General features: G+C 52.3%; 1 protein-coding gene across 1 annotated transcript in view; it reads left to right on the plus strand.

The window, feature by feature from the left end:
• LMO1 (LIM domain only 1) overlaps positions 1-15,000 on the plus strand; it is an 88,581-nt gene that overhangs the window by 18,006 nt on the left and 55,575 nt on the right. The window contains exons 4-7 of the mRNA XM_027115467.1: positions 555-748; positions 2,747-3,096; positions 12,627-12,779; positions 14,289-14,439. The gene's annotated coding sequence lies outside the window, so the exon portion shown is untranslated. The remainder of the gene's footprint in view (positions 1-554; positions 749-2,746; positions 3,097-12,626; positions 12,780-14,288; positions 14,440-15,000) is intronic.

Genomic DNA, 15,000 nt, shown 5'->3' on the forward strand with positions numbered 1-15,000 from the left:
ATATATATATATATATATATATATATATATATATATATACAGGATTTCTATTCCAGTTCTGGTTCATGGAGTTGTTAATCTTATTTTTGAAACTGCCTATGAGCTTTTGGTTTTCTCTTTATATAATCGATTGTCATTGCTCCTTGTATAGACAAGATCAGACCATTAAAGTGTGAACCACCTATGTAATTCTGAAGTTGACAATCCCTCTCTCTCTATTCAGAAAATCTGGATAAAGAGAGTGATGGGTCCAACTTGTGTCACTGGGTACAGGGCATGCAGTGCAATAACTTAGATCACATGCCCGCCTTGTGGTGGAGGTGGTGCCGGACACCTGGACTGAAAGCCTTATCATAGTCATATGGGGCAGAAGGAGGTTTTTTTCCCCAAGGCAAGAAGGAACAGTTCACCAAGGAAGGGAGATGGGATGATACACTGACCAGAACAAAATCACGGCTACCACAATCCACACTGGGACCCTTTCTCATGATCTGGAGTACCCGGGAAGCTTAAACTTAACCCTTATATTTCTATTTCAACCCTTTGAGTTCCAGATAGGCAGGACCTCAGCTGGATGAACAGGAGAACACATTAGGACAACCCAGGAGAGGACCAACCTGGGAAAATCCTCCTTCCCTCAAGCTCTTCTCCAAGGACAGCAGAAGCTGAGAGGCGCGTAGCAAGCTTGGTCAGCGTATGAAGTTCCTTCAGCTGAGACGTTTTCTCTACTTTTCCTCAAGCCCCAGAGGTGTGTAAGTAGACACAGAGGCCTATGGTTCCAAAACCAAGGGAAGAGGGGTCTGGTGCTGAGCTGGGGCTCTGCCGTCTGTTGTCATGGTGGGAATAATCATTTGTTTAAGCCCTAGTCTGGGTAACCAGCCCAGGGTCACGGGATACTGGGCAGGTGGGCAGCCCACCAGGGGGCTTCGGTAGGATGACAGGTGGTCCATGGATCTCGGCTAGCCAGGGCACAGACCCCTGCCTCCCACACCAAGGCTGCTGGGCTGGAAGGGAGATTAGAGGGAGGTTGGTGGGTTCCCAGGCAGGGGCCCTGGGTCAGTTTCTACTCTGTACCCCCAGTCCCCCACATTGAGGCCTGCTCAGCACTGCCACTGCTGCAGTCCCAGTTAATGGCATCTTTCATTGCATTTAGAGCTTAATTTGTTTACAAACTAATAAATATGATTTATAAAATGTGCCCGTGGTTTGCTAATTACTGCACATATGGCGTTTTCATTTTGTAAAACTGGCATTTGCATTCTTTGTAGATTATGACTTTGTGTCCCCAGTGCTAATTAGTCTGATTAGGCAGATAACTTCCCGGTTACTAGGCTAAGAGGCCGAAGGCTGTGGCACTCGGGGAGAAGGGCGGCTGATATGGTCAGCCTTGCCGGGAGGAACCAGGGAGGCCCCAGGACTGTGCTGAGGACCCTGGAATGTCAAGCAGCCCATTTTGTGTCCTTCCCCAAATCCAATTAAGCACAGTTCGTTAGCATGAATTTCTTAATCAGGCCTAATCTTCCCAGTGAATGCACAATTTCTGAATTGTCACAGAGCTGGGTCCGCCTGCAGGCGATCAAGGGACTGGCAGGGCTTTGGTAGGAGAGTAAAGGGACGGCAGGCTGCCGGACCCTTCCCAGTGGCCAGTGAGAAGGACACACAGTGCTGGGCTTGTTGACAACCAAGACCTTGGGTGACCAAAGGGGATCCCAGAACACTAGGCCAACTTATGAGCCTCAGACAGGAGGAGCCATGGCCGCTGAGCCTGCGCGTCCAGAGCCTGTGCTCCGCAACGGGAGAGGCCACAACAGTGAGAGGCCCGCGTACCGAAAAAAAAAAAAAAAAAAAAGAAGGGGAAGAGAAAGCACACTACAAATGACTGGCATTGGATCTCTCACGAACATTGGTGAGCTTGGGCCGGCACCAGATTTAATTTGTGTTAGAAAAATAAGATAAAGTTCCGTTGCTTGTATCCTGAGCTTCACAGAGCAATTTGCACCTGCTCCGTTACCTCCAAGGGAGATGATATCCCTAAAGCATTTAGTATGAGGTGTGGCAGGCATCTTTGAAGTGTTAGTTGTATTTAAGCGGTTCTTAGAGAAGGGCCCTCTACTGATGAATGTGCAGTGGAGGAATTACAGTGGATGTTCTGTGGAGTCGGCGTCGGTAGACTCTGGGTGAGGCCAGGCAAGGGCTTCCTAGTAACTCCGTGGCACTCCACAGAGGCAGTCCTGGGCCCCAGTCCCCACCCCCACCCCCTACCTTTGCTCCCAAAAAACATCTGGAAAGAACTTGGTCATACACTGTCCAACCTCCCTCCTCTCTGGGAACGTGTGGCTAGCTCTTCCATCTGTCATGGCTCAGGAGGCTGGATAAGTGACATGCCTGTGCCTCCACCCCCCCACCCCCACCCCGCAGCTCCCTGTACTTTTCCGGTCACGATGCTTAACACACTGGGTTGCAATGACTATTTTCCTGTCCTCTCACAGATCTGCGAGCAGCTTGAGGGCAGAACTGTGGCTGCCTTACTCTCTGCTGCAGCTGCGGTGTAGCTGAACTTGTTGGGTGGATGGAAGGACGGATGCACGGGTGGATGGATTTCCATGGGTTCTGGAAACCGTCTCCTCCTGTGCAGGCCTTTGTCCCAGTTTGGTGCTGGGGCTTGAAGGGGCTGGTTCAGGAGAGGGATGGGGTGGGGTTAGGGCAGCAGCATTAGCCTGGCCTAATTCTCTGTCTCTTTGGGCAGGATAGGACCGGAGGCCTCGCAGACTCAACAAGGGAGGAGCTAGGGACCCAGGATCACCTGGGCCCAGGTTGGCCTTCCTCACAGAGTCAGGAACCTGGGAGGAGCCGCAGACCTACGCTTGGAGGTCTGGGAAGTTCTAAGCGGAGAGTCCTGCCCGTGGAAGAAGACGACTTCAGATCTGGTCCTGCTTGACCTTGGAAGGGTCACTTCCGCCATCTGAGCTTTCATTTTCTCCTTTGAACAGCAGAGATCAAATAGCCTTCCAGGCTTCCTCCCTGATTCAAAGAAGTAACTGCAGACAGGGAGGGACCAGCGCGTGCACACATGCTTGTGGATGTGCTGGTGTGAAGGTGAGTGTGTACATGCGTTGGGGAGGGAAGCGAGTGCAGATTGGCCCAGGCAATGCCAGTCCTGCCACGGCCTTCAGGAGAGCAGCACTTTGTCCAAGGGTCAGAAGTTTCCTCGGAACTCAGAGGGGTGGGCCCGAGCCCCCGCGCCATCTCCCCGTTTGACGTGAGGGAGGCAGTGTAAGAGGATTGCCTTGGCCCGCCCGTTTGACTTTCATAACGAGCATCCTGCTGTAGGGATATGATTCTTTCTCTTTCTTCGAAAATCTTAATATATTCTGCTTTAAAATTGTTTTGAAGTAATAAAGGGATTTTCACAGGCAACAGATGAGTCTCTGGACAGACTTAATCTGAGGCCAAAAGCCAGAGATGGGGATTTACCTCCCATAATGACTCCTTTCAAGTGAGACAAAGGGGAAGAAGGGGATCCACAGAGGGGCAGGAGGGAGCGCCCCAGGAACCCCTGCTCCTGGCCCAGAAGGCTTGTTTATGAGCAAACCCAGGCCAGCAGCTCCACGAACCCCACTTCAACCAGGTGTTCGCTGCCACCATGGCCACGGCTCGACTGCCTCAGCCTGCCTTAGGGGTAGGCTGATCTGTCCCGATCCTGGCTGCACAGCCACAGTCAAAGCTGGGGAGGGGCACTGAGGCTGAAAGCCACAGCGAGGTGTTATGGGGCAGGGCAAAACCCACAAGCCCAGCTCAGAACTTCTCCCCAGGCTCCAGACCCACACATGCAACCGCCTGGACACCTCCCCTTGGATGTCCCACCTGTGCCTCCAGCTCACTGTGTCCACAGCTAGACTCATCACCAACTCCCAGGCCTGCCCCACCTCCTGTGGTCCTCATCACCAAGATGGTGTCGCCCCTTTCCTGATCAGGGCACCGAGCCGGGTGGCATTCTGGAAGGGAGTGGGATGCTCACTCCCCAGAGACTCTCCAGACTCAGAGAGGGGCCAGTGGGCATACTTGACCTGGTCAGAAGTCACCCCCCCCTCCCCCCGCTGGGGACCAGGCTGATGGGAGCCTTCACTGCAGGAAGTTCTAAGGAATAGAAGGATGAAGGGTCCACAGACAACCCCCAGGGGACCCAACTTCTCTCTGTGTTTCCCATTCTCTTCAAGGCCTTCCCAGAGGGACTGAAACTGAGTCCTTCGCGATTTTGATGCACATCCCTTTGTGCCTCCACACTGGCCTTCTGGTCTTTAGATTATGTCTAATGGCCTGGGTAATAAGGCACACTCTGTACAAGCATCCTTATGCCTCCTATACTCAGCACATGTACTATACTCAGCACACATGTGCACAGGTGCTCACACAACACCCTCCCCCAAACAAGTGCAGATGTCTGGGCATCATGTAGCTGAGCAACTGAAAGTCCACATGTGCCCATGAAGGTAAACCCTCATACACTGGGCTTGGAAGTCTCACTTTGCAGCCCAGGGTAACAAGACATGATGCAGGCCAGTAAGTACTCCCAAATTTCTAGGGAAAACCCTGAGATGAAAGGAAAAAGAAAAAAGGAAATGATGTCGCCTTTTTCATGAGCTGGGGCCACAGTCCCAGAGGCCTCCTTTGGGTCATGGGCAGTGCTGCTCTGGGGGTTGGTCAAAACCCCTGAAACTGGGACAGAAGGACTCTCTGCCTGGATGCGCACTGAGGGTATCTTCTGTGTCTCAGGTCCCTTCTCAGGCCTTTAGGTCAGCTATTATATTGTGGGAAAAGGACTCACTAAGTCGGACCTCAGTGCTGATTCTAAGACCCCTCTTATAGGCTTTATGACCTTGGGCAAGTCACTTAACTTCTCTGAGCATCAATGCTCCCCTATGTAAGGTGGGCATAATGATGCCTGCCTGTCTAACTCTAGGATGATATGAATCAACGACAGTGAAAGTTCTTCAAAGCTGCGAAGGCTTGTATATATTTGAAGCGTTATTAATATGTTCTTCTGCCTCCAAAGCTGGCCTTCCCCGAGGAGACGATGCAATGTTTTTGAACATAGAGTGAATTCCTAAACTGTGCCCTCCCCCTCTCCACTATTTCTGCCTTGGGTTGTCAAAAATGGTAATCTTCTCTCAGGCCTGAAATTATGAGCCTGCTTTATTGGTCAAAGGCCATAATAATTTGAGCTCTTATTTTATAAACTCATTTCTGCACAGTGATATCCTGATAGGAGCAGGAATAATAAATCACAAACATGTCCCCCAAGATTGCATTGTAAATGTCAAACTAGACAGGAAATTGTAATTAAAGAAAGGAAATTGCTACAAAGAAGCACTTGATTTTAAAATGAGCCAAGCATAGAATTTTCTAAGCATTTAATTATAGTCCAATTTCAACTGACTTGGCTTTTGCAGTCATATTTCTTATTATAACTCTTCTACATAATAACCCAATCTCCCTGCTCACATAGGTCCGGCCCATCAGAGGGTAAGGACACTGCACAAGTACAGGGATTTAGAACTTTAAAGGGACGGTAATCATGGTGGAGGCTGGGGTGATGGACACAGGTGTCAGGATTTTAAATCAACCACAGTCGAATTTCCAGCCAAAAGGGAAGCAACCTAACACCTGGGAGCTAGCAGATTTAGCCTGACTTCCGCTCAGTTAGAAACCCACTCAGGCGCTTGCTTCCGTCAGGAGAAGAGAGGCCCAGCCTCCCATGTCCTGTTCCTCAGATCTTCAGACGTGCATGGAAATGGCCCCCACCCAATCCACCCACCTACTGGCCATGCTTTACCCAGGTAGTACCTCGGGACTGGGCGCGGTTTAACATCCACGTCTGCACCTGGGTGCTGGGGGTGGAGGGTGTACGCATATTCAACCAGGTGTTCAGCGGCCACAGGCGCTACAGGAGGGAGGGCAGGGTGGCTGAGAATGTAGGACGTGGTGCTAGATGGTCCTGGGTTCAAATCCTAACTCTGCCACTTAACTACGAGTTGGGCCTAAGTCACGAAACCTCTATAGCCTTGATGTGCTCGTTTGTAAAACGGGCATCGTGATAGCCTCCATCTTGTCTGGTGTGTGGTTAACGGTCATAAATGGGAGTGACTGCAATGGTTACTGTTGCTGGCCCAGGAATGATCCCCAAAGTAACCTGCGCACCGGATCTCCTTGTCTCTCCATCAGGTTTATAGGGCCCAGAAACTGGTTAGCTACTGGTTCAACTCCCAGTCCGTGGAGGCTGCTGCTCTCAGCTGGGATTCCTCATTCCCCTCTGCAGGCTTAGCCTCTCCCACAGGAGGGAAGGGAGACTCAGAACCAGAGCATCCTTCTTTCTCAAACCTTCCTCTCTCTTCAGACAGTTCAGCTAGGTTGTGGTCAGCAGAGTGGGTAAAGTCTGACACGAGTAGAACAGGGCGTGGCCCCCAGAAAGGCCCAAAGACTGCTGTCTCAGTGGAGATGTTACCCAAGGAGTTACTATGAGTGGGGGTCCAGCAGGTCTGCTAGGCTGGTTGTGCTATTTGGCATTGCACAAGCTCCAGGGAGTGGTATTTACATAGACTACAATATGAATGCCCCCTTTAAATTGTGCAGTGTACAACTTCTACAGCTGAACATGGTGAACCTAGACTCTGGGCCCAGAGCTGAGTTGGACCTAGATTGGTGGGAAGGTAAGGGTCAGGTTGGAGAGAGGTACAGAATAGTTTGAAGATTTGGACTTGGAGTGAAGAGTCAAAGGTCCCAGGGATCAGAGGAGAAACCAGAGGAGCAAAGTCCCAGAGAACTGCAAAGGCACGTCTGGAACCACAAGTTGCAGTAAAGGGGTGGGGGGCGGTGCTGATGAATCCTCTCCCCTGGGTACCTCTGCTCTGTGGGGTTTGTCTCATCTGAATCTGCTGGGCAGCAGGGGAGCTTGGCTTCTGACAGCAAGTGATGAGTCGGGCACCAGTCTGTCCTCTGGCAGAGTATCCCCATCCCCACCTGTGATGAGTCAAATGCAGGGATCATACCACACAGTACAGACGGTGCGTGTAGTGGGTGATACAGGACCAACTTCCTGGGCTGCGAGCATCTGGGGGAGGCTGGCTCAAGGTTTCCTGACAGAAGTGCAATTGGAGGTGGTCACAGAGAGGGCACTTAGGAATTTGGGGGGCACGATGGGGAAAAGGCATTCCAAGGAGATGGAACAACCTGGACAAAGGTACAGAGCTGTGAGAATACTTTCATTCGTTCAGAAATATTTATTGTGACCACCATGTGCCAGGCACCGTTCTGCGTACTAGGGATACTGCAATGAATAAAACAGACAACAGTCCTTGTCTTCATGAAGTTTCCATTCTAGTGGGAAGAGAAAGATAACAAATACTATAATAACCAGATTGTATAATATGTCAGAAGGCAATACTAAGGGCTATGTAGAAAAATCAAGCAGGGCAGAGAAATAGGAAGTATTGGGAAGAGTTGCAATTTTAAGTAGAGGGTTCAGGGTCCTTCCTGGGAAGGTGATATTTGAGCCAAGACATAAAAGCAGTGGAGGAGCAAGGCAAGCAGACACACAGAGAGCATTCCAGGCAGAAGGAAGAGGAAGTGCAGAGGCCCTGAGGTCTGGCCTGTTCAAGGAATAGCCACGAGGACACTGTGTGGTGAGGAAGGGGGAGTGAAGGGGGCAGAGAAGAAGGGAGAACCAGGTTGCACAGGGTCTTGTAGGTTACTGAAGGACTCAGACATGATTAGGGGCTTACTGGCTGCATCACTGAGAGCAGACTCACAGGGGTCACAGAGGCAGAAGTGGACGTAGTCTCGGTTCAAATCTTGGCTTAGCCACTACTAGCTGGGTAACCTCAGGGAAATTACTTAACTTCTCTGGACCTCAGTTTCATGCATATAACCCTGGGGATTCATAATAGTGTCAACTTCAGAGGATTGTTACAAGGTTTAAAATAGTTAATTCACCTAAAATGCATAAAGCGGGTACCTGGCTTGTAGCAAGGGCTCCATGAGTGTTGGCTACTGCAATTTCAAAGAGGAGAGACAGGTCAGATCTCGGATTCATAAAACTCATCCAGGCTGGTGTGAGGAGGTGGGATGCGGGGCCTGGAGAGGCAGGGAGAGGGGCTTTGCTGTAGTCCAGGGGAGAGATGGTGGTGGCCTGGGCTGAGGGGTGGGACGTGCAGAGAACTGGGAGGGTTTGAGAGAAACTTGTGGGGTACCCTTGTGAAATGTACCTCATACTCCGCCTCAGAGGACGGGAAGTTGAGGGAGAGGGCAGAGCGGTGAGATCAAACCCACCTCGTGGCTGACGAGGTTCCCGCAGTGGCTTTCTTCTCACTCTCCCTCCTGGAGCCCACTGTTCCCCTCTGCCCCCCGGGGGGTTCGTATCAAGAAGGCCCTTCCCTCCCCCTGTCTCCTGACAGGATCCAGTCCAGACTCCTTGGCCTGGTCATCAAGGCCCTTCCCACCCTGACCCTAGCCGGCTCTATCTTTCACTGCCCCTTCAAGACCCCTTGTGCTGCCCCCATTAGGCCCCTCCACGCCAGCCTGGCCCCTCAGCTTCCCAGGAGTTCGGTTTCTGGCCAGTGACTCAGGGCTGCCTCCTGGTGGCCACAGGGCCATGACTTACCCGCATTCCACCTCAGGAAATAGTTCTCTGGCCAGTACAGCTTCCTGCTGACTAGCTCTGCCTATGCACAGTGTCCTCAGCGGCTGCATGTTGGAAGGCGTGTGCCCCTGCCCCCGGGGGCCTCTGCCAGGCACAGGCAGGTCCCATTTGTGAAGGAGGCACGTGTGTACTCAGGACTATAACTTTGTGCCCTAGACCTTGTGACCCTTTGGTCAGGGAGAACCCAAAGGCTTCTCCTGTGAAAACAGACCTTCAGGAAAGCACCCCAGACTCCCAGTTAAGATGACATTTTAATGGGGGAACTTGAGGCACTCTGGAGGTGGCCAACCAGCAGAGGCAGCTGGCCCGGCCTGCCCTCAGGGCATCCTGAAGCAGTTCTTCCTGGCGGAGAGAGAGGGTCCTCCAGCTGTCAGGTTGTACTGTCACACCAAGGCTCCGTCTCATTCTGGCTAAGACAGAAGACCACATCCCAAGTCTCCTCCTGGCCTCCAAGACCCCCTACCATCCACCGCTGCCCATGGAGAACTCTGCGGCCTGGCCATGCCAACCTGCTTCTCCTGCCCCGTAGGCCCACCTCCCTGCCCTGCACACTCCAATACTCTGCCTTCCTACCCAGCTCCTGCACCCCGTCTTCCAGGGAGCAAGGCTGCCCTGAACTTCTTGGCCCATCTCTGCTTCTCCCTCTTCTTTTCTCCTAGAACCACCACCAGGCCATCTCAGAGGGCTCAGGGCTGAGAGAGCCTGAGGCTCCCAATCTCAGCCCTGCCAGCCCCAGGCCTTGGCTCCTATCAGGCTTCCTCTAGGCCATGAGCGCTCCAGGAATAGGGACCACCTGCCGTTTCCTTCTCTGCGCCCCCTGTTCCAACCGGGCACTAGCACTGTGGGAGAACAAAGTAGGTGCCTGATCCCCACCCACCTACAGGAAAAGGGGACAGTTGTTCCCCTGAGGCCTCAAGCCCAGAGCCAGGGCTGGACAGAGAGGAAGGGGCAGGGCTTCAGGCAGCAGAAGCTGATGACAGAGGATTCAGGGGGTCCAGCAGAAGCCCCTCGTGGTAGACAAACAGGACCTCCAGCAAGGAGCCCCAAGCCATGTCTGAGGGGAAAGCAACGTCCATTAAGTCCATTAGCTTTAACACTGAAATCAATGTTGCAGCCACCAGAAGTAATTAGCGTAAGTCACATTTCAGATCAGGAGATTTTTTGAAAACCAAGTTTAATTACATTGAAAAAAAATGACAACTTCATTTTCCCTCCCTCGATAGGTTCCCCTGATGATCCCCACACTTTCATTTAAAAAAGGACTGCTTGCAGTTTGTTTTTTTTCATGCCATTAAACAAAAGTAGTACTTTGGCTATTTCAGAGGTAATAAATGAGCTTGGATGCCCGCAACAGAGTTCCCCTCCTTTTATCAGGACAGAGCGTGTGGTTTTCGGCCTGAGAGAATCCAGTTGGGGCTTTTGGGCAGACAGAGTGGCTCTAAGAGATCACCAAACCCATTTTACAGATGAGTAAACTGAGGACCAGCCAAAGGAGGAGACCCATTCCAGGCCACCTTGTCCAGCCCCATGCTAGCTACAAGGGATGCAGAGATGGCCGCTGCCATCAAGGAGTGGGGAAGATAGAGATGTAGGCTGTGTCGGGGTCAGCCAGACCAGCTTGGGGAATCAGGAAAGGCAGAGGTGACATCAGATCTGAGCCTTGAAGGGTCTAGGACTTAGCTGGGGGAAGAAGAGAAGGCTGCCATTCCAGATGGAGGAGAAGGTGACAGCCAAGGCCAAGCAACGGGCAGTAGACTTGGGAGTGTACCTGGGCTTGGGTAGAGGTTGCTCACTCAGGCTCTCATGGGAAATGAGGCCTGAGGATGCCACGTCTCACCTCACTGATTTCCCAGACAGAAGGCCCTCACATCCATATGAGGATATCAGGGTTTCCAATAAATTGAAGATGGCAGCCAGGAGGCCACACTGTCCCCACCTTTATCCCACCCCACCTTACCGCCCTCCCTGCATTTCCTGCTCCTGCAGCCCTCCAGTCCCTATCCTAGCACCTTACCCCATTTCTTTGTCCCACACTCAGATCTGCCCACCCCAGCATCTTAGCCTGACAGTTCTTATTTTCAGCTTCCCTCACCTCAAGCCTCGTCTTTGTAGCCTCTGGCCCCTCTGACAGATGCATCTCCCCCACCCCTGACTTGGTCCCATGTGTTTGTTTAAGAGACTGCCACGGTGCTAATTGCCCTGTTTATTCCCGCTCGCCAAATGCGCTCTGTTTTGCAGGCATTTGCTTGAGTGGCTCCGGATGCCTGATCTTGCTTGTTTTTCTTTTGGGGTGGGCGGGGGCAGGGAAAGAGACACATCATTCTCGTCACTGCCTTTCTGGGACACGCCAGAACCAGGACTAGGGCCTGTCCCCTTGTCTTGCCTCTACCCCTCCTCTCCAGGAAGGGGCCCCTGGGCTCGGAGTCAGCTTCCTGGGTCAGGAGAGTTTCGGTTTGCTGCTGGGGGGCTGGGGCAGCATTCTCTCCGTGGAATCATGTCTCTGTTTTCCCAGCGACCCCCATGGCCAGAAAAGCAAGCCTTAGCTCATTGGTTGTGCAGTCTGGCCTGGCCTGTTCTCTGAGTAAAAGAACAACCTAGATGAGAATGTTGTGCTTCGCTGGATCTCAGAAGATGAGGCAATAAATGTGAGCCATCCCGGCCTCCAGGGATCCCCGCGAGGGCTGCTCAGCCAGGCAGGGCCGCACTCCCAGCACCTCCTCCTGTGCCAAGCCGCTCCATTGTGTGGGCTGGCAGGCCTGGGGTGGGGGGCGGCGGGAGGGTCACGCCTGCCAGGGTCTTCGCATCACAGCCCCTCGCTGAAAGGCCCCACCCCCTCCCCTGGGCCCCACCAGCCAGGCCAGGGTCAATGGGATTAAAGGCTCAATTCACGCCAGTCAGTTCTCTGGTAACATGATTTCATTAGAGGCAGGCAGGGAAGAGAATGGACGGAAACAGCTGGTGTATAAATTATAAAGTCTACTTTGTACTGAGTGCACACACCTTTCCCCAGCCACATGACTAATTAATGTGGCGGGGAGTGGACTTGAAGTCAGATTGCCTTTCCCCCTCTCTCCTGGGGCTTGGTTAACAACAGGTCCCTGCAAAGCTGGGAGAAGGGAAGATTATGCAAAGCTATCATCATATGAAAATAGCGTATTAACATACTGCCTGTGAGCTGTGTCCAATCAGTTCCCTCCCAGTGGCGTGTGTACGAAACAATTAGAATGGCATTTCTACCATGCTTCTTTAATACATTTTGGCGTTAATATAATCAAGGGATGAGGGCCTAGACATCTTGCAGGCACAGTTTTCTGTAACACCCATGGGACGTTTGGGCGGGAGGGGGGCAGGCTGATGGGATCTCGGGGGCGGGGGTGGGATGCGGCAGCGCTCCTCTGGACCAGAGCCTCAGGTGCAGTTCTCTGGTGAGTTGCCCTGCCTCTGTCAGCCACTACAACCTCTGGCTGCCTGGAAGCAAAGGCTTCCTTCCCCCTGGGCAAGGGACCACAGATTCCGGAGGCTTCTCTACTAGCGACAGCAAGAAGTTGCAGAGTTAGAGAGATCCTTTAGAAACATCGATTATGTCTTTTCATCCTTTACTGAACCCCCCCAGAGACTGCCCAACTCACTTCAAGTAAAATGCAAACTCCTTACCCGGGTGTGATCTAGCCCCTGCCTACTTCTCCGGCTCACCTTGCCCAGCTGTGCCCTCACGTGCCTCCTTCAGCCCCCCCAGCCTTCTTTCTTTTCCTCATGCACCCTGAGGTCCTCCCAGCCTCAGAGCCTTTGTACTTTCTCTTCCCTCTGCCTAGTGGGATTCTCCTTCTTGTCCTGCAGGTCTCAGCTCCTCAGAGAGGCCTACCCTGACCGCCTGATCTCAATCAGCTCCACCCCAGTCACTGTCTGCCTCTTTCTTTTGTTTCCTTCATAGGTCTCGTCCTGATCTCAAATTGTTCTGTGTCTGGATTTGGTCCTTGCTGATCTGCTACTTCCCACTGGAACATAAGCTCCTAGGGGCAGGGACCTTGTCTGTCTTGGTCACTGCTGGATTCCCAGCGCTCTAGTGGAAATTGGCACATACCAGGTAATTGGCAACTGTAGTTTGGATGAGTGAATGAATGACTCAAATCCTAGCATCTGGAGTCTCCGGGGGAACCAGTAAGACCTTGGGATCTTGGCTTTGCTGCCGTCTCCCTTGGGTAACCCAGCTCTTTCATTTGCCAAGCCTTTATCCGGGACCTGTTGGTTGCGTAATCCTAAAGAACTGGGAGAAGCAAGAACCAGCTGTGGTTCCTGCCCTGAGGGGCTCGAAGCCTAATTGGGAAATAAGTCTTGATACGAGAAGAGAAGACCAGCTCTCTAGGTCAGAGCTTGAACACAGGGGTACAGGGGGACGGAAAGGTGGGAGTGAAGGGCCTGGGGCCAACAGCTCTATGACTAATGCTGCTGTGCGACTTCAGGCCAGTCACTGAACCTCTCTGCTCCTCAGTTTCCTCATCTGGAAGGCAGATCACAGTCAAAGTCAGCCTTGGAGCTTACTGAGTCCCATTCGAGAGATAGGCAGGCTGAGGCCCAGAGAGGGACAAAGTCTTGCCCAGTGTCCCAGGGTGAGTTAGTGGCAAAGCCAGGACCAGCGCCCAAACCAAGGCCTGTGTGTCTCAGTGGGATGCCAGACCCCTGCTCCCATCTGTCACCAGCCACCTGAACCATTCCAGATTCTCCGGGGGCCCAATTAGCACCCAGCCCTTAACCCACAGCTCAGAGAAAGAGCTGAGAGCCCTGAGCGTGTGCCTCCTTCCTTCACAGCAGGTGGGGATCATATCTGAGTGAAGGCATCTCCAGGCCATGAGACATCTGGAAAGTGGCCTGCTGCCACTCCCCAGACTTTGTATGAACAAAGCCTTGTGTCTGTGGGAAAGACCCAGCACAAACAAGTCCGGCTCAGACCCTTTCTGCCTTCTCCTGTTCTGGCCCCCCTGGGAGGTTGCTTCACTGAACTCTGGTGTTCATATTCAGTGTAACCAACAGGTGTTTCCCAAGTATCTACCACAAGCCAAGCACTGTCCTATTGGCTGGAGATGCATCCATGAAAAAAACATAGGTGCTCCCGTGGAGCTTACATGCGATGGGAGAGACAAACACACACACTACTATTATATAATATTTTAAATAATATTATGCAGTGCTATGATGATAAGTCCTATAAATAATAATAAGTACCATAAATACATTTAGTAGGGGAAGAAGATAGTAACCAGGAAGGAGGGCTCATGGATAAAGTGACATGCGGGCAGAGACCTGGGCGAAGTGACGAGTCAAGGGATGAATGCACGTATCTGGGGAGAGCCTTCTTAGGCAGAGGGCACCGAGAGCCCAGTGGCCCTGGGGTACAAGGAATCTTGGCATATTTGGGAACAGCAAGGAGACTCACATGTGGGAACAGAATTATCTCGTAAGAGAGCAGGAGAGAGACAAGGGTGGAGGAGGAGGGCCAGGGCAGATCACATAGGGCCTCAAGGACCCTGGTGAGGACTGCAGGTTTCACTCTGAGAAGCCACTAAGGAATGACATGATCTGACCTCTGTTTTTAAAGATTACTGGCAGCTGTGGGAGAAATGGTCTGTTGGAGGGACAAGCAGGAAAATGGCCAGGAGACTACCGCAAAGATCCAGGCAAGGGATGATGGAGTCTTAAATTAGGGTGTGCGTGGTGAAGAGCAGCTGGATTCTGCCTGTATTTTGAAGGTATGACTGATAGGGTGTGATTTCAGTTGGATGTGGGGTTGGAGAAAAAGGGAGTAAGAGAAGTTCTAAAGGTCCTTCGGAGAGAGCGAGGCTGACTTCCAGCCTGATGCCGTGAGGCTGGCAGTGCACTTCCTTGAACGTTGTCCCTCCCAGCTTTCAGTCACCCAGGAATGGCAGGGCCCCTACCTGTCCCTTTGGTAGATCCTTCCCTGACTTCTCACAGCCCAGCACACCAGGAAACAAGCAGCTGTCCCCCGGCACAGTTCTTGGTGAGCAAACTCAAGTCGGAGACCCATCATAACAGTGATAGCCTGACACCATCAACCCATACACTTCTCACAGCTCTAACTGTCCCCATTTTACAGAGGAGGAGACTGGGGCTCAGAGATGTCAATAACCTGCTCAAGGGTCCAGAGTTGAGCTGGGATTTGAACCCAGGTCTTCTGGCTTCAGGGCTCATGATCACTGCAAATGGGTGGGGTGCAGGGACCATCAAGGGCTGAGGACACCCCCATCCCCCTGACCTGACAGAGCTCCTGACAGCCCTCCAGTCATTCCGCC

This window comes from Aethalodelphis obliquidens, unplaced genomic scaffold (assembly GCF_003676395.1).
Source record: "Aethalodelphis obliquidens isolate GAN/ISIS:26980383/991018 unplaced genomic scaffold, ASM367639v1 scaffold14, whole genome shotgun sequence".
Lineage (NCBI taxonomy): Eukaryota > Metazoa > Chordata > Mammalia > Artiodactyla > Delphinidae > Aethalodelphis > Aethalodelphis obliquidens.